This window comes from Nuphar pumila, chromosome 12 (assembly GCF_984573655.1).
Source record: "Nuphar pumila chromosome 12, dmNupPumi1.hap1.1, whole genome shotgun sequence".
In the NCBI taxonomy this organism is placed as follows: domain Eukaryota; kingdom Viridiplantae; phylum Streptophyta; class Magnoliopsida; order Nymphaeales; family Nymphaeaceae; genus Nuphar; species Nuphar pumila.
The window spans coordinates 44,845,402-44,870,534 of NC_143260.1; the positions used below are offsets into that span (position 1 = coordinate 44,845,402).

The following is a 25,133-nucleotide window of genomic DNA, read 5'->3' on the forward strand; positions in this document are numbered from 1 at the left end:
AAATATCACGTGAGAAAATATCATCCATATACACTTTAGACTTTCAATTAATATAATTACCTACAACAACCACTTTGAAAACCAACTATCCACAACAACCCCCTAACCTCTGTTCAATGGTTATGCATGATAAACCCTAGTCCCATTCCACCAATAAAAAATACAAAATATGAACTAAATGACAAGCACACAAACATAAATCAACTACAACACAAAACACACACAAACATATATATTGTATATATATAAACCTTAAATGGTAAATCCAATGACAAATGTTAAATAAAATATAAAAAAATATACAAAAAGCATCCACAATAACAACCAAGCACAAAAGCGCATGGGGCTATTAAATACTCATATATACAAAAAGAAAAAGTTCAGAATGAAATATATTAATATGCATATATATTGTTCATATGAAACTCAGCTTTCAACCTAATCGAGAAAGTAGATGAGAAAGATGATATTACAACCTCGTTGAAATGCAAAAAAAATAGTTCACAGGACTCGCTGCATGGGGAGAATAAAAATGATTTGGGCTATATAGGAAAAAGGATTCCAGTTCTTTCAAAAAACAAACAAAAAACATAAATAAAGTGAGAAAAAACAACTTTATATATGATTCAACAATGCATGTGAAGTTACGCAGGTTTGCATGCAAAAAATTTGGGCAGATCGATATATATTTGTAGATCTTTAAGATGGAACTTCAAAAATTTGGGAGAAACTTCACATATTTGGAGGATATATATGTAAACCTAATTAAGTATTTGAGAAGTTTTGAGGTTTGGGTTTAAAAAGATGTTCACCTATAGTATTATATTAACTTCATGATGTTTGCAAAGAAAAACTTGCAGACCTTGTTTTAAGTGAGAGTTTGTGATGCCTGATGAACAGAGCGATATATCGCCCAAACTTTATAAGTTTTGCACATGTGAAGGATAAAATGTCCCAACAAAGTTGGCTATTTATGGTTTTGGTAATCAAGTGGATTTTGACAAATTGTACCATTTTTAAGAAAAAATCATTTCTACCATACCGTCATTTTTTGATAAATTTACTTGGACTTGCAACCCTTCCAAGTTTTGGACTTGACCAAGTCCATCAAATGGCCACAGAGAAATTAATTCACATCCATGCGTGACTCGATACCATATTCACAAATCTTGGCGACACAAGTGTTTTTGACAAGGAAAGTTATACAAAATATATCGAAAACAGTAAAAAAAAAAAAAAAAGAAACCCATGAAAATCCCGATATGTTGTAAGGAAAACAAACTTGAATTGGTTGCAATTTAAATTTTAAAAAAATACATTCAGGAAACATTGTCGCCCAGCGAGTCTAGGTCAGGTTGCGTTGTTGTCGCGGTCCGACCAATATGATCAATGTTTTATGTTTATGAGCGTTGATAGCTACCACATTGATAACAACATAACAGAAATCACAGGATTTTGAATTTCTTGTGACATTGCCGGAATTATCACGGGCTGTAAATTTCTTGCAACAAGTATTAGGTTCAGATTCAAAATATAGCTGATGTTTGTGGCTACAGTTCACACTCAACCAAAACCAGCACATAGGTTTAGAACCAGACCCAACCCATACCAAACCCTATAGGGTCAGGGTCCAATTAAAATCCAGGTCAAACTCAAAGGGTCCCATTAATACATGGAGCAGGGTATGGTTTGTGAAATTTTATAACAGACCTGAGACCGTCCCCAATTTTGATTAAGATCCACAAATTTTCAATGTAGGAGAGATAAACGATATTATTTTACCGGGTTTGGTTCATGAAATCCTTATAGGGCATCTGTGTATGGTTTCTCTTATATCGGGTCCGACTGAACCTAAAGCCGGACCCGGTATCAGCACCTTAAATCAGATCTATGTTTGGTTTAACCTGGATCCGATCCAGATCCGACCCGGGGATGGGTTAGGTTGGTCTAAGTCAAATAAGGGGGGTGGGGTTAAATTCATTAAAGGGTGGGACACACGCGGTTGGCGTGCCCGGCCCCACCAACAGCAAGCTATCCCCTTGGCTTGCCCGCCCTTAAAAACGTGCCGAGCCACTACCGAAAATAAATAAAGAATGCGTCGATGACATAGAATCAGAGACCCTCTTCTTCCTTTTTCCCCGACCGAGATCGACAGATCGAGATCGTGTCTACGAGCCACCAAAAAAGCAGAAAAGAAGAGAAAGAAGGAAGGGAGGTAAAAAAGGAGAGGATCTCTTGTTCTTTCGTTTCTTTTCCTTCTTCTGATTCTGTTGGGTGTTTTAACAGCCACTTTTTCCCTTTTTTGTTTTGTTTTTTCTTCGTTTCCTGTTGATCTCTTTCAGTTCTCTTATCTAATCCCTTCTGTTGGAAAACTGCGATGTTATTTGTCGTCGATCCGTGATTTATTTTGTCCGAAGCCGAACTTTTTCAAGATTGGGAATTCGATAAAACTCGTTCTTTGTCGATCTGATGTTCTGGTGTCTCCCTAGAGCCCTTGGGGAGTTGAAGATCTCGTATTGTTGTAGGTTTTCCCTATATGTAATGCTTGAATCGATGCTGTGAAATTTGTGCTCTTTTGCTTCTTTAATTTTTCTCTTTTCGCCTTTGGAAGGCATCTGTATAAGCTGTTTCTGTATTTTGTGATGTCTTTTGTTTTCTGACTCTCGACCATGGTTGAAAAACTTTTGATATGGCTTGGTGTTTGTTTTCATGCACAAAAGGGGAAAATATGGGAACCTGTATTCGATAGTACAGTGCGGCTTCCTCAATTGTCTCATTTTTCTGAATAAATGTGTGCATAAGCTGATTTCATCGTTGATATGGGTTGTTGGAAGTTCCTTCAGATATGGATGGGTTTTACTCATAGTGGCCAGGGTGAATGGTCTCCAGGTGACGAATGACCCTGGTAATTGGAGCTCAACCATTTGAACTGTATGGACTCCAGAACAATGGGATACACCGGGTCTTGGAATTGCATGCACTGTCCAGGTTCTCATACAAATGAGATCAGATAATGCATCTTATGTTTAATTCGTTATCACCAACACTTTAGTTTTGCCTAAGAGAACCTGGGAAATTACTTGACATCCTTACTAATCCTTTTTTGGTAAAAAAATGGCAGAACATTGATTGTATTTGCTTCCCGGGGCGACTTCTTGTCACCTGGATTCTTTGAACTTTTCAATATACTTCTCTTTATTCCCCCAAAAGAAGAAAAATAAAAGCAGAATAAGTGATTCATGAGGTCAAATATGGGACTTAGAGATTTCAGTATGAGGCGGTATATTTATTTGGCAAGTGCATATGCGATATAGCTGAGCATTTCCATACATTTGAACCAAGTTCTTTGACTCATTGTGTAGCCCCTTTCATTCATTCAAGTCCATCACATTAACATCAATCTGAGCTTCTAAACATCAGTGAATTTCATTCAATATCTTGAATCAGATTGATTTGGTAAATCCTCAATTATACTTGTAGAGTTTGTGCATGCCTCTTCTTGAAACATGGTTTCTATGTGCAGGGGTGGAGCCACATAGTGGGTAGGGTGGGCACATGCCCACCCTGACCCAGAAAAATCCCCCAAGGGGGTAATGAACAATGTAACAGAAATTTTTTCTCACAAGTCAATGGAAATGACAAATTATATCAAACATCTTAGATTTATGTTTCATGAAGAAAATTCAAGTAAATTTGCTATAATTATCAGCAAACAGAGAATGATGACTACAGAAAAGGTAATGTCTTTCGGGATGCTGAAGCATCAAAATGCACAACTTTGAAAGGAAAAGAAACCCCCTCCTATGATGAACTTGGAAAGAAAGTTTGCGATTTTAATTATTTGATAACTTGAACACAAAATCATTCTTACTGCCTCATTACATATGAATTTTGGCAATGGACCTACTATGGAACTTGGGGATAGGTAATCCATAATGAGCAAGTCTACATTACTACAGATCCATAACCAGTTAAGCACTTTATTTCACCAGATTTCTAAAGTCAGAAATTGTGCTCAAAGCTTAAAACAATTTGACTTTGACTCATTGTTCTGAGCTTCTTTGATCATGTAGATATTTACATGTCGCACGCCTTCAGCATATGATTTATTCATAAGAATGTCCTTCACATTCACCTAAAGAATGAAAATTACAGCTCTGTTTGATCAACCAATTGTGACATGAAATTTTTTTTTTTGTTAATGTTGGGGACGCCAAAGGTATAAGGACAATGATTGAGGGCTACTGAAATGCTTGCTCTTCCAATATGAATAATGGAGTATACTATAACATCACCAGCAATTATCCCACATAACCATTATATGGTCTGGGATCTATGATCTCTAGCCACATAACCAATTATGTGTTTGTTGGCTTCTGCGTCCCCATACCAAGTACCTTTTTTATTGTTCGAGGCTGGTTCAATATTGTTGAAGGCAGTACCAAATGCTTCGTGATTATTTAACACTTGATCATTTGAGATTTAAACAAACTTTTTTGTACCATTTAGAATGATGTTTGACTTCTTAGCCATATCTGCTGCACTATAGAAAGGAAGATCTCAATAATCATTTTCAATTTTGTGCATGCTACTTACATGATTGAATGGTCATATTAGATTCCATGGCTGAATTGTTTGTGTTGTATTATTCTGTGAAAGAGGTGTTAGAATATACGTGAGGGTATTATGGGTATTTCTGTGTTGTAAATCAGTTCATACCAAAAGGGTATTACTGTATTTTGTGATGTATTTTTCTCACTTAAGATATATTCAAGAGAGGCGTCCCTGCTAGGGCACAACCTCAGTTCATCTCCTATTCTTTTCTTCTCTATTTTCTTTGTGCAGCAGGACACACAAACCTAGGGACACAACAGTCTTCACATGGTTTCAGAGCGGGTCAAGGCACATCCATCAGGTCATGAGTTTCTTCTTCCTTTCTTTTAATTGCAAATCTAGTCACGTCAGATCAGATCTCCTTATCTCTCCCTTTTTAAAAAATCCATCTAATCATACTATATTTAGATCTCATCATTTTTCTTGTCCCTTTGCTAAATCAGATCTGGTCACGTCAGACCAGACACTTTTCTCTTCATAACCTTATTCCAATAACGTCAAATCTAATTTAATGTCTCTAAATCTTCATTGTTTCCTTCATTTATTTCAAGTTGATTTAATCGATAATCATATTCTTTTTCTTTTCTCTACCTAATTCGTTACATCAGCCTTTATTTCAGAGTTGTTTTTATTTCAGATCAGAATCAGATCTGAGTCTACAAATATTAGTGTGAATACCCACCTTCCTTCTATTTCACGTTTTTCCTTTCTTAAACCCAAATCAATTTTTGGACCCAACAAGGTCTCTTTTAACATTTGAAAACGTAGAGTAGTCACATACAACTTTATGAATCCAGCGATAAAAAAAAACCAGGATCAACTTTGTTATTTCACATTCAAACTTTGTGTTGGTTGGGCCTTTGTCAGATTCATATGCAGTTTTGTTTGTTTCGGGTCATTATCACATTACCTTCTCTCCTCTTGTTTTAATGTCTTCTTCTTCTCAGTCACTCATTTCCTCCTTTCTCAATCAACTTGTGACTGATAAGTTGAATGAAACCAATTTCATAACTTGAAAATAGCAGATTATCTCCTTCATGTGCAGTCATGACCTGATGGGACACCTTGATGGATCCATTGTTTCCCCTTTGGAATTCATGCCAGTCAACAAAGAAAAATCGAAGGAAAAGGAGGAGACAACAAAAGATGGTGACTCCGATCAGATTATCTATGTCAAAAACCCAACATATATTGCTTAGTTCAAAAGTGATTTGATGGTTGTAGCGTTCATCATGACGACTCTCTCTAGACAAGTTCTTGTGCACACTCCAACAAGGGTGACAACAAAGGAGCTTTGGGATTTATTGCCCAAATGGTATAAGCAAATTTCCACTCCTAAGGTATATCATAAGTCTGAATTTGGATTTTAAAGAGAGAAAATAGTAGTGTGGCAGATTTTCTTGATCGAGTGAAATATATCATGGATCAGTTAGCCCTGTGACAGATGAAGATGTGTGCAGCCTGACTCATTGCGGATTGGGTGATGAATACAATATGTTCAAGGCGATGTATATGGGTCTCGAGAAAAAAGGTAATTTCGACAAGCTTAGGTCCATGCTACTTGAATTCGAATCAAATTTTGGCATCTCAACAAAGAAAGAGGATTCTAATCCAAATCATGAGGTGATGATGGCTGCCACCTCAAATCGTGGCCGAGGCCGGAATCAATATAATAACAGAAACACAGGGCTTCTTCCTAATCCTAATACTACCAATACAAGCGGAAATCGTCAGAATATCACATGCCAGATGTGTGGAAAGCGGGGACATTTGTGCTCCAATTGTTATTGGAGGTATGTTCCCACATACCGTCCTCCTATAATTACCTATCCACCCTGATTTCGCCAGTTTGCACCACAGGCCAGCAGCATGAATGGGGAAAAGGCACACAACCAACTATGTTCAATGCAATTGCTGGTTCAGGTTCTTCTTTTCCTCGGTCACATAATTAGGACATGCACTCATCGAGCGCATCATGTTCTCAGATTGGCATGCATGGCACTGGAAATCCCTATGGTACATCATGGACACCCGGACAAAATCAACAACTCATAAATCCAGCCAATCTGACATGGCCTATCAGTTCGGATCAGCCCACTTGGTCAACCTCTTCAACATCTCAGAACTCTCAATCAAGTGCTCAATTTTTAGATTCAGGAGCTGCAGATCATGTCACAGGTGACATGCATATCATTCCTTATCATGGTAATGGAAAAATAGTCATTGGTGATGGAAAAACCCATTCCGTTACCCACATTGGAACCGCCGCCATCCACACCCCTCATGGTCCTTTTCAGCTTTTTAATACCTTTCTTGTTCCAAATATTAAGCGAAATCTTGTTTCTGAGTCTCAACTTTTTGACCAGTCTAACCCTTATATTTCCTTTCCTTCTTCTTCCGTTTCTGTGAAGGACATTCACACAAAGCGGAATCTCGTTGAAGGAGAGAGATGTGGAGGGTTGCACATCCTCAATGAAGCTTTTGTTGGTCTGTCTCAGATTCTTGTGTCAGATGAAGTTATCCTTAATAATGATGTCTTACTGTGGCACAAGCAATTGGGTCATTGTAGTTTTGCTTTTCTTGAGATTTTATGTAATAAAGGGCTTATTCTTTTAAAGAATAAGTCTATCATTCGTTCTATGTTATGTGTTCAGTGTTGAGTCTCTAAGAGCCATGAGCTCCTGTTCGGTATTTCTAATAAAATCACTTCTTTTCCTCTTGAGTTGAGACATTCTGATGCTTGAGATGCTGCACTCGTGATGTTCTTGTCTAAATCTCGTTTCTATGTAATTTTTGTATATGATTTTTCTCGCTATACTTGGATTTATTTTTTGAAATCTAAATAATAAGTATTCTCTGTCTTTCAAAAGTTCAAAACACTTGTTGAAAATTAGTTTTCTCGCAAAAATATTGCATTTTCGTAGTGATGGTGGTGGTGAGTTTGTGTCTGTGGCCTTTTCCAATTATCTTGATGATCATGGGATCAAACGTGAGTTGTCTTGTCCACAAACCTCTCAGCAGAAAGGGGTGGCTGAGAGAAAGAAAGAAAACTATTTATATTTGCAATTTTCTGTAGAAGAAGAAAAAATGTTAATTTCGCCATTTATTTGCAATTTTCTGTTTCTTATTGATTGTTACTTTATCAATAAAACATTTCTATTATTTATTTGTATTTGTAGATATTTTTAAAGGTTTTTTTAAAGTTAAAGAAAAAAAAATCTGAGGCTTACACCTTATGCCTCGCTTCAGTTTTTGGTGGAGCGCTACGCTACGCCACAACGCTTTTCACAACATTGGTCTCATAGTTCACTTTTCTTGTTATCGACATGCTGCTTCAAAGTAAGCAAAATACAGTGTAAACCTTTTAGAGTTGTCAATTGTGGTCGGGATTGAAGGGTAATAACCAACATTTGATACTTAGATCCTAGCCCTGCAATAAGTTACATCACTTTATCCTTTTCTGAAATAGACTGACCAATGAGGGGCTATTTCATGAGCAATATCTTTCATCTTATTCAAGCATTCCATGACTTATATAAGTCCTTGTATTCCAAGGCTCCACCCTGAAATGCATTGTGCAAGACTCAAGAACTTGAGATTAAACATAGTTTAACCCAAAGTCTCCCAACACCTATTCTATCTTCTGTTCTGGTTAGGGCTTCTTAGGATAGCGGGGAGGACGGTTAGTCGGTTACTAATAGCATCTTGTCTTATTGGATCTAAGGCTGATAGATTTGATTTTGAATGAGAACTGTTGTAGAGGCTGCTATGGTCTCTCCTTAGTCTTAATCTTTTTAAGAAATTCTGGAGAAATGAGATTATGAAGGATCCATCCAAGTGTCTCATAAGGTCAAAACTGTCTATGATTGGAACTTATCTAATGTTTCAATATAGGATATTTTAAAGGGGTTGATTTTTTGCAGGAACAAGATAGATATGATCAATTGATGGGCAAAGGAAACAAAGATTGGTCATGTTTAATCAATGGAACTAAAAGAATATATAAATATATATATATATATATATATATATATATATATATAGAGAGAGAGAGAGAGAGAGAGAGAGAGAGAGAGATTCAAAATACTATTTTTAATAATTATAAAAAATACAAAAAATACTTTTTAATATTATTTTAATGGTTTTAACACGTGTCACGTCATGATCGACACAATAATTTATTATTATTTTTGGGCCGATACAAAATGATTCAGTTGAGTATTGGTATCGGCCGATACAGCTGAATCTGTGGCCCAACGATTCAGGGTCGATACCGATACTGACAACATTGATTCAAACAAATGAAAGACACACAAAGGACCGCTTCCTCTTTTTTTTTGTGTCTTAGGATCTGGTAAGATTGAAGAAGAGACAATAGTTTTTGAATCTGAGAGGACCTCTTGATGTAAGAACCCGTGGAAAAAAACCGTGTGTCGTGTCGAACACGTCACGTGTCTGACGCGTATCCAGTACACCAGACTCGGTGTGCTGGACACGATCCGGATCCGAGTGAGGTCGGATTGGGTTCGACCCGGACCCGGTCTCCAGAACCTTCACCTGAGCCTTTGAGGTTGTGCGAGGAGCAAAAAGCCCCTCACCTCTCTCTCTCTCTCTCTCCTCACCTCCGGCTCCCTCTCCTTCTCGCTATTCGCCTCTGTCAGGCATCGTCCGCCTCCGTCCGACGTCGTCCGCCTCCGTCCTCGACCTCCGACGACTTCCAGGTAAGGGTCTCCCTCTCCCTCGTCTTCCAGTCTTCCGGCAGAGGGGAACGAACCCCCCTCTGCCTGCGATTTTGGCAGGGGGCGTGCCCCCCTGCCTTGGGGTTTTTCGGCAAGGGAAGGGGACATGCCCCCCCTTTTTTCCTCGGTTTGGCGGCAGGGGGACGGTGTCCCCCTGCCCTGTGTGTTTTCTGGGAGGGGGAAGGGCCCTCTGCCCCTTTTTCTTTCTCCAGCAGGGGGGACAGAGCCCCCCTGCCCTTCGTGGTTTTCCGGCAGGGGGTCGAATGGCCCCCTGCCCTGTTGTTTTGTCGGCAGGGGGCGCCCCCCCCCCCGCCTCATTTTGTTTTCCGGCAGGGGGTGGCCCCCTGCCTTGTTGTTGCTTTTTGGCCCTGCCTCGAGCTGTTTGGCAGGGGGCAAGCCCCCCATGCCCCGATGGGTTATGGCAGGAGGGCAGCCCCCCCCTTCCCCGTCGGTCTTCAGCGGGGGGGCAGGGCCCTGCCCTGTCTGCTTTCGGCAGGGGGCAGCCCCCTGCTTGGTTTGTGTTCGACAGGGGACATGGCCCCTACACTGTCTGCTTTCGGCAAAGGGAAGGCCCCCTGCCTTGTTTGCTTTCGGTAGGGGCAAGCCCCTGCTCTATTTCAGGATGTTCTCATTTTTGACTTGGGCGCCTTTGGCGGCCTAATAAAGTTATCTTTATACCATACGGCGTATTGACAATATGGTTTTGCAGGTTGCACCACAGAGTCTTCAAGTGCCATGCTGCTCGAGTCAGTGATCACTTACGCTCGCAGGCGTACTGATCCACGCACCCCTTCTAGGTAGGGGTTTGCATAAAAAGGACTAGAACAATGAACTGCTGAATAACAAAGAACTTGACAAAGAAATTAAGATATATATATATATATATATACATACGTTTTTATTTCCAGGATGCGGTTTCGCGATCCTGGTCCTTTTTCTTTTCTACACTTTACTTTTCGTTGCCGTCGCGCTATATGTGCCAAGGCTTTCATTTTCGTACTTTCCTTTCTTGCCTTTTACTTCCAGGACGCGGTTTCGCGATCCTGGTCCCTGTTGTTTTCATTCGTTGTTGCCTCTGCTATTTCTTTCATCTATATATATATATATATATATATATATATATATAACAAATGTCACTCTTCTTTTTGTTGGAGTAGTTTCAACCACTGCCGTGGTTGGCAGGGTTGACAACAGAACTTAGCCAAGCGTAAGAGCGCAAGTATCAACATTCGAATTCCGCAATGAGTTACGAAATGAAATACTGATTTTCCCTAACTCAAGAAAAGCGCCTCGTTGCTCGTAGGACTGCTATTTTCTGAGTCTTGGGCAAATGATTTGGGTTTTAGTACTTTTGCAGCCCTAACATGATTGGCACGGTGCAATGAGTACCATGAGATAAATAAGACCTCGATTGTGCAAGGGCACTTGTTTAAAGATACACATAAATGGCCTCACATGCACCTTCATAGGCAAGATGCTCGTTTGGGTCTAATGGACCAGAGCATGAAGAATGAGGCGATAGTTAAGAAACCTTTGTCGCGCTCAATTCGATCTAACGTCGCCAAGAGAGAGGACGAAGGGTACCAACTCCGATGGACATGTCATTAATGACTATATACGGGCAAAAGACTCGGCTTCCCCAGTCATCGAATGTTAGGGAAAAGAGGCTGCAATAGATAACCTAACACTCATGCAGAAGTTGGATGCATCTCTACTGGGCCTTTGGGGGCTTGCTCTCTTGACCACCGGTCGTCTCCTTAGGATAAGATTCAGTTAGTCAACCTAGGTATCTCAAAATACATACAATAATAAACCCCCAGATTGCTCTCGGCTGTTTCGGCTCATGTGCCATGTACGTACCCGCATGGCCGGTTAACAGGTGATAACTAAATTAAACATGCTCACCTTTCAGCTATTGTTTTTGCGTACTTGTGGTATCACATGTTAGCATACTTGTGAGCTTTTTGTGCATCATATTGTGGTATGCTTAGCTATTTTAGCTGTTCTTATTCTTTTGCACTCTTACTAGTTTTTTGCGAGATTGACCTGTTTTATGGGCAGGTGACGAGTAGTGGCGGCAGACAGTCAATGGTGCATGCGACGTGGCTCGAGGCTGTACTCTTCCTTCCAGATTTCTGGCCGACGTTGCAGGATTTTGGGTTTTTGCTTTAGTAGGGGCTGAGCCTCCTCTTTCCATTGTACAATAACATTTAAAATTAAAGATTTAGCACTCTTTTCAGCTTTCTACTATTTTTCGCTGTTGTTACTTTTGGTTGGTCGAGCTAACGTGCCTGGGATTTAACAAATTGGATTTTTAAAATAAAAAGATACTTTTGAAAGGCTTTTCAAAAAGGCAGAATTTAAGTTTTAAGAGAATTCTTTCAGAAAAACTTTACTCTTCAAGTTGAGAAATTTCGGGGCGTTACACTTGAGGTAGTTTGCTATGATATCATCTGTAAATGCTAGATGTGAAGGATGGTTTGTCCAAAACAGCCCACTGTCCGTCCTCCTTGAACATCGATGGATTCCACCAGTGGATGGGAGACTTAATTATTAGTATATCGAGATCCGTCCGTTACGCAAAAGGGCAAATAGGCACCTTCATTTAAAATATGTAACTAAATAAATAAACTAATTCTAATATGATCCATAACAATTCTACTAGATTCAACATTTATCTTACTGGAATCCGATGCATCCATATGGAATCAAATGCCTCCTTCCAGCTCATAAAATTGATGCTCAGGGTCTTGATCTGTGTCACGTGGCTTCATTGAATGGTTTGGCCATGTTATCTAAGGCCATTTTGCTGCATCCAATTCAATGCACTTATGATTGAATTCTCATAAAAAGCCCGCTATTTCTCCCATTTTGAAAAACCACCAGAATGCAAGAGTTGCATATTCTAGACAACTAGACAAGGCACCAACGCTTGGAAGAGATTTTACCTAGCAAGCATTTGGGTGTAAGTTGTCAAGCAAGGAGCCTATTTTATTTATTATTTTCCTTCAGGTGGTGACCAAGAGGTTGCATGCTTCGAAAAAGCATGGAAAGAGGATGTTGGTGAGGGCGAGATAAGGGCCTTTAGCTTAGGCTTCCATGTGAAAGGGTAGGGCCCTGCATGTTGATGTATGGACAACTTATGGTGGGACATTTGATTTTCAGAGAGTCAATTGGAGATATGGGTGTGTGAAAGGCATGCAAAAATGTATTGGCTAGAGCAAGATAAGGGCTTCTAGTTTAGGTTTATTAGGGGCAGATCTTTTAAACAAGTTAGTTTGGGGCCTTGAATTCAGATAGTTGTTCAGGGATGTGGAGTACTTGACTGAGTTGTGGGGATTCAGTCAAGCGAAAAAAGGGGGATTGGACAGGAAAAGAAAGTAATTAATTGAGTTGGTCGAAGACATGGCTGAGTTGATTAAATTTGTCGAAAACATGGCTAAGCTGATATGGATGGTTAGAGACATCTCTCGCTTGCATTTTCATTTAGTCAATGATAGACTCTGGGTTTTCTACTTTAGGGCTTGAATCCAGTTAGTCTACTTGCTCTAGTTTCTGTTTATTGGATTTGAGTCATTAAACTTCTTAACTTTGTGGAACCGAAGAAAATCCTTGGCTGGAGAATCAAATAAGATCTCAAATAATAGCTTGTCAAACCTAATTTTACACATCACCGTTAAGTAGGTTCAAAAGTTGCTTAACCCCTCCTGTAGGTTGGAAACTTTTTAGAAGATTTGCAAATTCATTATGTGCCTATATCAACCTTATAAATTATGTCAGCATATCCTTTATCATGTGTTTGGATCATTATATATTGCTGAACAGTCTATCTCCTGCCATCAATGGATGGTTACTGGTGGAAAAGGAATGGATCAAAGATCCCCAAACATTAACCTTTTGCCTTGGGATGCATCCCTTGCATTGAGAGATGAGAAGAAAGGGAACTCCAGCCAATGGGAATGTCCTCAAGGTGTGTGTGTGTGTGGGGGGGGGGGGGGGGCATCTCGTAGCGTTTCTGTATATGAGGAGAAAGAGTAGAAGCACAAAACTACCATAGACACAATGCATGTTCCTTCTGAGTCTAAATATTAAATTAAATTTACTCCTGATTTGGATGTCTAATCATAAAACCCATGCTATCCTTAACACCCCTGCTCGAACTGTAACAGGGTTTGACCATCAACAGTTTGACCTTCTGAAACCATTGTCAATTACTAGATAGTAGTTTCATGAGTAAGTTGGCTGTTTGGTTTTCATGAAATGAACAAAGACTGCAATTCTCTTTTGGATTCTCACACACAAAAGTGTTGATCGAGCTTCACATACTTCATTTTGTTATATTGGATTTGATATGTTGCTATGGCTATGATGCTTTGTTGCAATACAATACCAGTGTATGGATGGATTGATGTAAAGCAGAAAAAAGATGTTGCATCCAGAGGATTCCAACCACAGCCATAGCCCAAACTTTATGCGGGACCTAAGTCACAGGGACTCGACAAAGCAGTTGCCACACCCGCGTCGACGCGACGCGGGTGCGCGTGCGGCACCCTGTGCGGTCAACACGACCCTAGGTCGTCCAATTTTCGAACCTAAAAAAAAAAATTCTGTTGCCCGATCAAAAGTAGTAACCAATGTCCGCACTTGTGGAGGGGTGACAACTAATTTTCCTATAACGGTTGGGTTACATCAAGGATCTGTTTTAAGCCCTTTCCTATTTGCTATAGTGATGAATGAGCATACGAGATCAATTCAAGAAAATGTGCCGTGGTGTATGTTGTTTGCTGATGATATTGTTTTGATTGATGAGTCTAGAGCTGGGGTTAATGCTAAGTTAGAATTATGGTGACAAACATTGGAAGCAAGAGGTTTTAAGTTGAGTAAGAGTAAGACAGAATATATGGAATGTCGGTTTAGTAAGCAACGAAGTAGTGATGGGAGTGTAGTGAAGCTTGGTGAGCACGAAGTAGTGATGGGATTGTTTCAAATATTTGAGATCTATCATTCAAAAGTAAGAAGAAATTGATGGAGATGTAAATCATAGGATAAAGGTTGGGTGGATGAAATGGAAAAGTGCAACTGGAGTGTTGTGCGATCGTAGAATGCCATTTCGGTTGAAGGAAAAGTTTTATAGGACGACTATTAGGCCCGCTTTACTATATGGTACAGAATGTTGGGCTGCCATGAGACATCATATTCAAAAAATGAGTGTAGCTAAGATGCGTATGCTGAGATGGATGTGTGGAAATACAATAAAAGATAAGATTCAGAATGAGGAGATACGTAAGAAGGTAGGCGTTGCACCCATTGAAAATAAGATGAGAGAGAATCGTTTACGATGGTTTGGACATATTCGGCGAAGGCCTAATGATGCTTCAGTTAGAAGGATGGAGTAATGAGAAAATATATTAGTTAAAAGAGGTCGGGGTAGGCCTAGGAAGACATGGATGGAGATGATAGGAAATGATATGAATGCTTTGAACCTCATCGAGGACATGGCATTAGATAAAAATGATTGGAGGAGAAGGATTCATGTGGAAGACCCGAAATGATTTTCTTTTTTGGTTCATATCGCTGACCCCAATTGTTTTGGAATGAAGGCGTAGTTGTTGTTGATCAAAAGGGGCTGAAAAAAGGTTTGCCCTAATCTTCTCATCTCCTCTCCTCTCCCGCGCAGCTCCGCTCTCTCTCGCCTCCTCTCCTCCCGACGTCTCGCAGGGGAGCCCGACGCCACCTCCTCCTCTCCCTCGTCGCAGGTACCCCCTCGCTCTCTTATTGGGTCAGCCTCCCTATTTTCGTCAGGGGAGGGGCCGAGCCCCTCCCTGTTTTCGGCAGGGGAGGGGGCGAGCCCCCCACCCTGCTCCTGATTTTAGGGGAGGGGCCGAGCCCCTCCCTGTTTTCGGTAGGGGAGGGGCCGAGCCCCCCTCTCTACTCCCTCTGATTTCAGGGGAGGGGCCGAGCCCCTCCCTGTTTTTGGCAAGGGAGCCGGGAGCTGGATGTTACGAAAACCGCGAGCAAGAAACAACCGAAGGAAACAAAAAACTTTATTTCTCTTTTTCGACAGTTATAAGAGAGAAAGAAAAGAAAGAATTTATACAAGACAAGGGCGACAACCCTAAACCTAAACATGTAACGCCCCAAAATTTCAACTTGTAAATTTTGAAATCATTTAGAGAAAACCTTTCAAAGTTCAGGATTTTGATCTTTAAAATCGACAACGGAAGCCATTTTCTTTCAGAGAGAAAAAAACAAGTTGACAATTATGGGCACGTTAGCTTACAAAGAATAGCCAGGATGCCAATAGAAAGAGGGTGATCTCGAGCCATGTTGCATTGCGCCATCGACTGTCTGTAAAGTCTTACTTGTTACGTGCCTATAAAATGTGTTAGTTTCATAACAAACTGGTAGGTACACAAATAAACAATGTAGAATAAATAAAGTAGGACATCACAAAATAAGCAGTTTATTTCATTGAAAGCAGTAATAACATTTGTAGTTTGCGAGAAATTAAATCTGAGCATTAAAGACATTTAACATGCATTAAGAAACAAATTATACATTCACCAACATTTAACAGTTAAGAGAACAAGTAAATATACATGATCAAATGCATAGCAAGAGTATGCATGATTTCAATGCACATGTATGAATACCTTATTATCTTTGGTCAAGTCTTCTTTTCCATATGCATGTTCCTATTAAATGCAAATAATTTAAGTTTCTCTTTTTAATTACCGTTGCCCGCGACTACACCAAACGAGTAAAATCTCCGAAGTCAAGTTAGGTTCACAGGGTAGCTTATTATACAAGTTGTATTTTATTACTAGGTTCCAAACTTAGCCTTCGACCGATATCAGGAAACAACACCATCCATCGGAACATTGAAAATCAACATCCAATGTCGGGGCACCATGAAAATCAGCATCTATTGGCGCCACTCTCTTGGTATACCAAAACAATAGTTGTGTTTACACACCACCCCCAAGCAAAGTGACAGACTCTCCCTAAAATCGTGGCCATGAGAAGAACCTCAATATCGGGTTCAAGGGCAATAATAATGGACACAGAGTTTTAGTATTCTCACGGTCCCCAAACCGCTAAGCCCAAGATTACCTTCCATAGAATGAACATCAAGGGAACATTAATTACACTGTTCTCTTTCTTATCTTATTGTTAATACTAATTCCATAAATTTGCAAATCAATATGCAAAGATAAGTTCTCAAATCAGCATGCACAATTCTTCACGGTCTACCACCTGTGGCAACAATAAAACAGTGCAATTAAAACCACAATACCAAATATGACTTTTGCAATGCAAAAACAAGTAAAGCAAGGAGCACACTGACTCAAGGCATCCCACAGCACATGATGATCCATCTTGATCATCTATTCATTCATATGCAAAAATCTTAAGGAACATGCCAATGCATTCTGTTCATATCACATGCCTTTCGATGCACAATCATGAATGCCGATTTAGAGATGTGCATGAAATAATAATATTTATATACATGTATTCATTATTACAATGCATGCTTCCATATAATCATGCCAAATGCACACTTCCATTCATGAACCAATTCAATTAAACATGTGAACCAATACATGATTTTATTCCTGAATTGTACAACTAAATATGTGAACACTCATGCCACTGATTACATGCAAGACATGATAATTTCAGGTCCTTACATGTATAAGAAGCAATTATGCATTAATACCTTTAACATGCATGTCATAAACAACCTAGACATGTGTGCAATGTCATATTCTCTTGCATGCATAAAACCAAGTGTAATCCAATTAACACATGCAAACACTCATTTAATGCTCATTGCACACTTCTCTTCATTACGCATACTCATGTCAATTGCACACTTGCATTGCATACACATATCTACGTTAAGGCGTAATTTCTTTAAGTGTTCATATACTTGCCAATGCATAAGTAAACAAGTAAAGCAAGTAAAGGAAATTAATGACAGAAAACTAACTGAATAACGAATCTATGCATACAGAATATGGCAACTACAAGAAGCATGTAATAAAGAAAAGTAAAGAACACAAGTCATATGTGTATCATCTGTCATTATCTCGATTTCCTAAATCTTTATTTAATTCATCCAAAGTCCTCGTGCGACTTTCCTTTACCTCGGGAGGTTGCGTCGCTGCGTGTGCTTAAGTGTGTAGGTGATGCGTGACTCGGGCCGCGGGGCACGAGCAGGTTCCGTCGTGCAAGCTGTAAACAAAAAAAGTGATTATTAAAATGCAGGAAGCATTGACCGAGTTGGGGTCGACCCCACACAGTAAAAGTTGGTGGCAGCATGTGTGTGTCCTACTCGACTCACCCAAAAGCTGAGGTTACGCTGACTCCAAGACGACGTAACATAGGGTTTTGAACTTACAATGTCTCAACACATGGTGGCGTGCACTAACTGCTCCTGCCTAAAAAGGGAAATCAGGCAGAGGCATCGCCTTTGCCTGCTTGTCGAAAAAGAAAGGCGGCAGGGGACGAGCCCCTGCCTGCCCAGAAACAGAAGGGCGGGCAGGGGTAAGCCCTTGCCTGCCGGAAACATAGAGACGGCAGGGGCATCGCCCCTTCCTGCCGAAAACCTAGAGGCGACAGGGGGCGATCCCCTGCCTACCGAAAATCCATGGGGCTGCAGGGGGCGAGCCCCTGCCTGCTGACAAAAGAAAATGAAGCATTGGGGGGGGGGGGAGAGAGCGCGACAAGGGGCCGTCGGCCTCCTGCCGGCTCTCTAGCAGCCAAAGAGAGAGAGAGAGGGAGGAGGCCACGACAGGGGCCACCGCCCTCCTGCCGCCCTCCCAACAAGCCGAAAGAGGGGGAGAGCACGACAAGGGGTCGCCGGCCTCCCGGCGAACCAAAACGAGAGAGAGAGAGGGTGCGGTAGGGGGCCGAGACTGGCCTCCTGGCGAACACAGAAGAAGAGGGGGAGCAGGGGAAGGCACGACAGGGGCTGTCGGCCTCCTGTCAGCCCTCCGACAGCCCGAAAAGAGGAAGACAAAGAAGGAGAAGAAATAAATAAGAAGACAGAGAGAAGAGAGGAAGGGCATACCTTCGAGGTCACCGACGATGGTGGCGGTGACGTCGATCGGACCAGAGGGAGGAGGCGTTGGGGTTCGGTCGTACTTCAGGAGCGAGAGAGGAAGAGGGAAGGAGGAGGAGACTCAAGAGGGAGCGAAGGAGGAGCGCAGGGAGGTGAGGGTGTCCCCTCCCCTTTCGTGCTCTTAAAGGCATGGGGGAGCGCCGAATTGGGGCACCCCAAAGGGGTTTCCATTCTTGCAGAGGGGAATGCGCGGAGGCTCGCGACTGCGGGAGAGAGACGGCGAAAAGAAAGTTTTAAAGGAAAAACCCTTAGGGTTTTATCTGGACTCGGTTCGAGTCCAGGTTCCGTCCGGGTCGGGCTCGAATCCGACTCGAGTCCGAATCTTTTTTTTTTTTTTTGTAAACATGGGTTTTACATCCTACCCCTCTTAAAAGAATTTCGTCCGCAAAATTTCATTTAAAGATTATCCGCAAATATACTGTTCTTAGTTAATCAATGTTAATGATGATGCACCACATGTGTGAGTGATCTCAAACACGTATGCTTTTATAGTAATCAAGACAACTCATAATGAGTTCTTGAGAAAGGTTTCGGTTTAACAAAATTTATGCGTGATTTTCTTAATAAACTTTTGTTTCTTGAATGGGGTCTCTGTATTTTATGATAATCAAGTTATCGTTTGTTGTCCTTGCTATTTCTAACAGACTCTATGTCCGGAATAACCTTAACTTATTCTCATTTCTGAAGGCCTTGTACGACCAACTGTCTTGACTTCACTTAAGGTGTCATTCTCAGAATGACCCCATCTTTCTTCAAAAGACCCAAGGATAACCTTATATCAAGATCTAAGATCAATAAAGATCTGATTCTCTAATCGTTCTACAACAGATACCCAAATCTATAAATTCATAAATGACTATCTCCATCAACCTTAAAAGATCACAACTCACCATAACTTTTTACGTAATCAAAATTTACAAGATCCATGCCGGATCACCTGGTCTGGGAAATGTACGACCTCACAAAGAATTTTTGCCCTAGATGGTTTACCTGGTTTTGAATAATACACTTTCTCACAGGAATTTACCGTCTTTGCGGCTATCCGCTCTTGGACAACGTACTTCCGCACAGAGATCTACCGTTCTAGCCGGATTACCTGATCTTGACCATACATACCCTCACAAAGAATCCTTTGGGAACATGTCCTCAACTAGGTACCATATTTAGTGATGCATCACAACAAATGACCGTTCTCAGGTTCGATAGCCACTAATACGGGCACAAGCATCATCAATATGTATCACATCACTTCATATGACCCTCAAATCATAAAAATCACACATTTCACCAATAAGGTTCTATGAACCATAGTTCACTATTGAACTTAAACATTTATCGCATGCTTTCATAATTTAAGATCACGCGGCATCTCAATCATACAGAAGCATATTATCTAAGGCATCATATCATTGCCACCATTGCATTTCAAAAATAGAACCTCGAAGCATGCGTAAACAAAGCGTGAGTTCTCTGCACACGTGAACATGCCAATATCATAACACGAATCAACTAAACCTCAACATACGTAACTCTTACGTAGTTCGAGTTATCCACGTAGGATTCAACTTTATATATCTCTAAGACATTCAGATCGTTGCATCATCTTCATAAGCATTCACAATTCTTACATCAAATCACATTTGATTATATTCAGCGCGAAACACACACACATACCTCATAAGTAATTTAGTTAAACATTCATAATACTCTTCAATCATGCTATATAGGTATGATATACTTAGACAATTATAATATGATCATTTACAATGAAACTATGTAGGCGTGATATATCATTCGCCTAATAAGGAAAATCTAATCATTTGTATGCGCGATATGTCATCCACCTAATAAGTCAAAACTAATCATTTGTAGGCGTGATGTGCCATTCACCTAAATGCTAATGTAAGCATCACAATCATAAGAATCTTGGAGACACAAAATTCATACGTGATTTTATTGATAACTTTTGCTTGACAAAATCCATACTGAAAAACAAGTCTTAACCCAAGACTATCAGAGTGTCTATTCGCTAATTTTCTACCTAATCTGTCATGGTGAAATAGACACAGTCCGCCACTTCTCGTTGTGACTACCATTTGATCAAGCAGACAGACAAAACAAGGATATTATTTTTAGTTTAAGCATGCAAATCAAACATAAAAGGCTTACATCACAATGGGATGTTCGACGGTCAAGATTCACCTCTTTCTTAACTCCTCTGATACCAAGTTGTAACACCCCAAAATTTTAACTTGTAAATTTTGAAATCATTTAGAGAAATCTTTCAAAGTTCAAGATTTTGATCTTTAAAATCGACAGCAGAAGCCATTTTCTTTTAGAGAGAAAAAAACAAGTTGACAATTATGGGCACGTTAACTCATAAACCAATCTTACTTACAGAGAATAGCCAGGATGCCAATAGAAAGAGGGTGATCTCGAGCCATGTTGCATTGCGCCATCGACTGTCTGTAAAGTCTTACTTGTTACGTGCCTATTAATACCTTTAACATGCATGTCATAAACAACCTAGACATGTGTGCAATGTCATATTCTCTTGCATGCATAAAACCAAGTGTAATCCAATTAACACATGCAAGCACTCATTTAATGCTCATTGCATACTTCCTTTCATTACACATACTCTTGTCAATTGCACACTTGCATTGCATACACATATCTACGTTAAGGCATAATTTCTTTAAGTGTTCATATACTTGCCAATGCATAAGTAAACAAGTAAAGCAAGTAAAGGAAATTAATGACAGAAAACTAACTGAATAACGAATCTATGCATACAGAATATGGCAACTACAGGAAGCATGTAATAAAGACAAGTAAAGAACACAAGTCATATGTGTATCATCTGTCATTATCTCGATTTCCTAAATCTTTATTTAATTCATCCAAAGTCCTCGTGCGACTTTCCTTTACCTCGGGAGGTTGCGTCGCTGCGTGCGCCTACGAGTGTAGGTGATGCGTGACTCAGGCCGTGGGGCACGAGCGGGATCCGTCGTGCAAGCTGTAAACAAAAAAATGTGATTATTAAAATGCAAGCGTTGACCGAGTTGGGGTCGACCCACACAGTGAAAGTTGGAGGCGGCATGTGTGGGTCCTACCCGACTCACCCAAAAGCTGAGGTTACGCTAACTCCAAGACGACGTAACATAGGGTTTTGAACTTATAACGTCCCAACACATGGTGACGTGCACTAATTGCTCTTGCCCAAAAAGGAAAATCAGGCAGAGGCATCACCCCTGCTTGCTGGCCGGAAAAGAAAGGCGGTAGGAGTATGCCCCTGCTTGCTGAAATCAGAGAGGCGGCAGGGGCGAGCCCCTGCCTGCCCAGAAACAGAAGGGCGGGTGGGGGGGGGGGTAAGCCCCTGCCTGCCGGAAACATAGAGACGGTAGAGGCATCGCCGCTTCCTGCCGGAAACCCATAGGCGATAGGGGGCGGGCCCCTGCCTAACGAAAATCCACGTGGCAGCCGGGGGCGAGCCCCTGCCTGCCGACAACAGAAAATGAAACAGCGAGGGAGGGAAAAGAGAGCGCGGCAGGGGGCCGTCAGCCTCCTGTCGGCTATCTGGCAGACAAAGAGATAGAGGGGGAGGCCACAACAGGGGCCACCGGCCTCTTGCCGCCCTCCCAACAAATCGAAAGAGAGGGGGAGAGCACGACAAGGGGTCGTCGGCCTCCCGGCGAACCAAAACGAGAGAGAGAGGGTGCGGTAGGGGGCCACTGGTCTCCTGCCGAGGATGGCCTCCCGACGAACACAAAAGAAGAAGGGGAGCACGGGAAGGCACGACAGGGGTCGCCGACGATGGTGGCGGCTGTTAAAATGTACTTTATATATATATATATATATTACATCAATACCCAATAGGGGTATTTTTATAATTTTACATAGTTGTTTTAGAAAACAACTATTTTTATTTTTTGTTAAAATGTAATTTCTTTTTTAATTTTTTAATTTTCTTTTTTGTATTTTTTAGGAACCAAAAGGGGCTCCAACCATGGAGTCGTTGGAGCCCCCAACGGTCACAAATGTGACCGTTGGGGGCTCCCAACAACTCCATGGGAGCCCCCTTTTGGGCTCTCCTTTTGAGGCCCTTGGCCCTCCTTTTCTTTCCACTCCCTCTTGTATAAATAGGGGTGAACCCCTTGTATATTTTCATTCTTGAGAGCTCTCTCTCTTTTCAATAAGAGGCTTTTTATATCGTTGCCTTCTTGAAGGCTTGTGCTTGCATTGTCCCTTAGTGGACTTGTGATATTGTCTCTTTTAATTTATTGTTGTAAGTGCTTATAAGCACTCTTTATATTTCCGCAATATCTCATTACATGGTATCAGAGCCACTCGATTCTTGAAGGAAAAGTGTGGTTCGTGTATTTCATTTTTTGTGTATCTCTTCTCACTTCTTGGAAACATCATGGAGGCAAAGATCGACCTATCCTTCAAGCTCAATGGAAAGAATTACATGATGTGGGCATCGGCAATGAAAAACAACCTCAAAGGAAAGAAACTTTGGGGGTTTGTCATGGGTACCGTTTCGGAACCTAAGCTTATGCTCACGAAGAACGAAGGAGGTCAAGAAAAGGCTCTTGAAGGAGATGCTCGCCTCAAGGCCATTGAAAATCATCAAAAAGAAGTGGAAGATTGGGAAAGCAATCACGCGAAAATCCTTGCGTGGTTTATGAACAATGTTGAGCTTAAGGTATGTGCTAATATAGCTAAATTTCATCGGGCCAATGAGGCTTGGTCCTTTATGATTTGTATGTATACCCAAAAGGATCTTGCAGGAGCATATTTTTTGCAAGAAAAGATTAGAACCATCAAACAAGGTGATTCTAGCATTCAAGACTATTATAGTGCCCTAAACCCGTTATGGGATGAATTGGCTCTTTTAGAGCAAAAATGGGTTTCTATGGAAGATATTGAATTAAGAAAAAAACAAATGGAACAAGAATGATTGTTTCAATTTCTTTTTGGGCTACGTCCCGAATTTGAGCAAGTGAGATCCTCACTTCTCCATAGATCTATTTTTCCTCCTATTGAGGATGCCATTGCCGAAATCACTCAAGAGGAGACAAGGCTTGGCATGAGTAAACATGTTGATGAAGTGTTTTCCGTATCGAAACCCGGTAACAATGTAAGAACCTATAAACCTCCTCATTTTGGGAAACAAGGAAACTATAATGGAGGAAGAAAAATGATTGTTTGTCATCATTGCTATGAGCCGGGTCACATCAAACCCGCTTGCCCAAAGCTTAATGGAACTTTCAAGCTTAAGGTGGCCTCTCTTGAAGAAACTGTTAAAATATGTTGTATATATATATATTTATATATATAGACCACGACACATACACATATATATATTAATTATATATATGTCTATGTGTCTATCTACATATATAAATATATATATATATATATATATTTATATCTTTCGTAAATAAACCCATAGGGGTAAAACAGTCTTTTTACTTCTTATCGCATATTGTAACTTTTCTTCTTTTCTTTTATTTCCTTTTTTTCTTTCTTTTTTTATTTTCTTTATTCTTTTCTTTTCCACCTTGGAATGGGCCCCACCTAGGAGGACGTTGGAGCATCCAACGGTCATATTTATGACCGTTGGAAGGGCTCCAACGTCCCTCTAGGAGCCCTTCCAAGGCCTCCTCTTTTGTCTATAAATAAAGGGGTTTCTCCCCATTGTAAAGTATGCTTCTTTGAAGCCTTTTGAGTGGAATATATATTTTTCCTCTTCTTTTGGGTGCCTTACCACTTTAAGTGGTTGTGTTGTTCTTTTGCCCATTAGTGGCTATTTGTATATGTGCGTGCTCTCGTGTTTTGCTCTTGGAGACTTCATCCGGCACTTCATTACATGGTATCAGAGCCTTGGTTGATAAAGCTTCATCGGATCTTCTTTTGACAAGTAATATCCTTCTCTTTCGTGCATTTATATTCCTCTTCTACAAATGGCCAACAAGGATGCAAAAATCGACCTCTTATTCAAATTGGATGGAACCAATTATCGCATGTGGGCGGCCGCTATGGAAAACAATCTCAAAGGTAAAAAACTTTGGGGTTATGTATGTGGAACCATTCTGGAACCACAATTGAAGTTGACTAAGTTTGAAGGTAATGAGGAAAAAGCTTTGAACGAAGAGGAAAAAGAGAAGGTTATTCTTGATTACTCTTCTAAATTAGAAGATTGGGAAAGTGAGCATGGTAAAATTTTAGCATGGTTCATGAACAATGTTGAATTAAAGATTTGTGCAAATCTCGCCAAATTCAAGAAGGCTAATGAAGCTTGGTTCTTTATGAAAGACATGTACACTCAAAGAGACCTTGCTAGGCATTTCTTTCTACAAGAAAAGGTAAGAGCTACCAAAAAGGTGATATGAGTATTAGGGACTACTATAGTGCCCTATCTTCTTTATGGGATGAACTTGTCCTTCTCGAACCCCAATGGGAAGGTAGTGCTATTGCTATGAGGCAAGAGCAAATGGAAAAAGAAAATTTTTTCCAATTTATTCATGGGCTTCGCCCCGAATTTGAGCAACTTAGAGGATCCCTTCTCCATAGGGCCTCTACTCCTCTAAGTGATATTTTGGCCGACTTATGTCAAGAAGAGACTCGTTTGGCATTAAAACGAG

General features: G+C 40.6%; 1 protein-coding gene across 5 annotated transcripts in view; it reads left to right on the forward strand.

The window, feature by feature from the left end:
- Nucleotides 1-2,084: 2,084 nt before the first annotated feature.
- The window catches only part of LOC149820859 (DNA-binding protein S1FA-like), a 41,857-nt gene continuing 18,808 nt past the window's right edge, over nt 2,085-25,133 (forward strand). The window contains exons 1-6 of one of the 5 annotated variants that reach the window (XR_016426793.1): nt 2,091-2,215; nt 2,343-2,521; nt 4,846-5,954; nt 6,044-6,407; nt 6,475-6,792; nt 11,415-11,524. The gene's annotated coding sequence lies outside the window, so the exon portion shown is untranslated. Of the gene's footprint in view, nt 2,216-2,342; nt 2,522-4,845; nt 6,408-6,474; nt 6,793-11,414; nt 11,525-25,133 lie in introns of all 5 variants that reach the window. The other 4 variants (XR_016426792.1, XM_089983685.1, XM_089983686.1 and 1 more) reach the window with 4 other exon arrangements.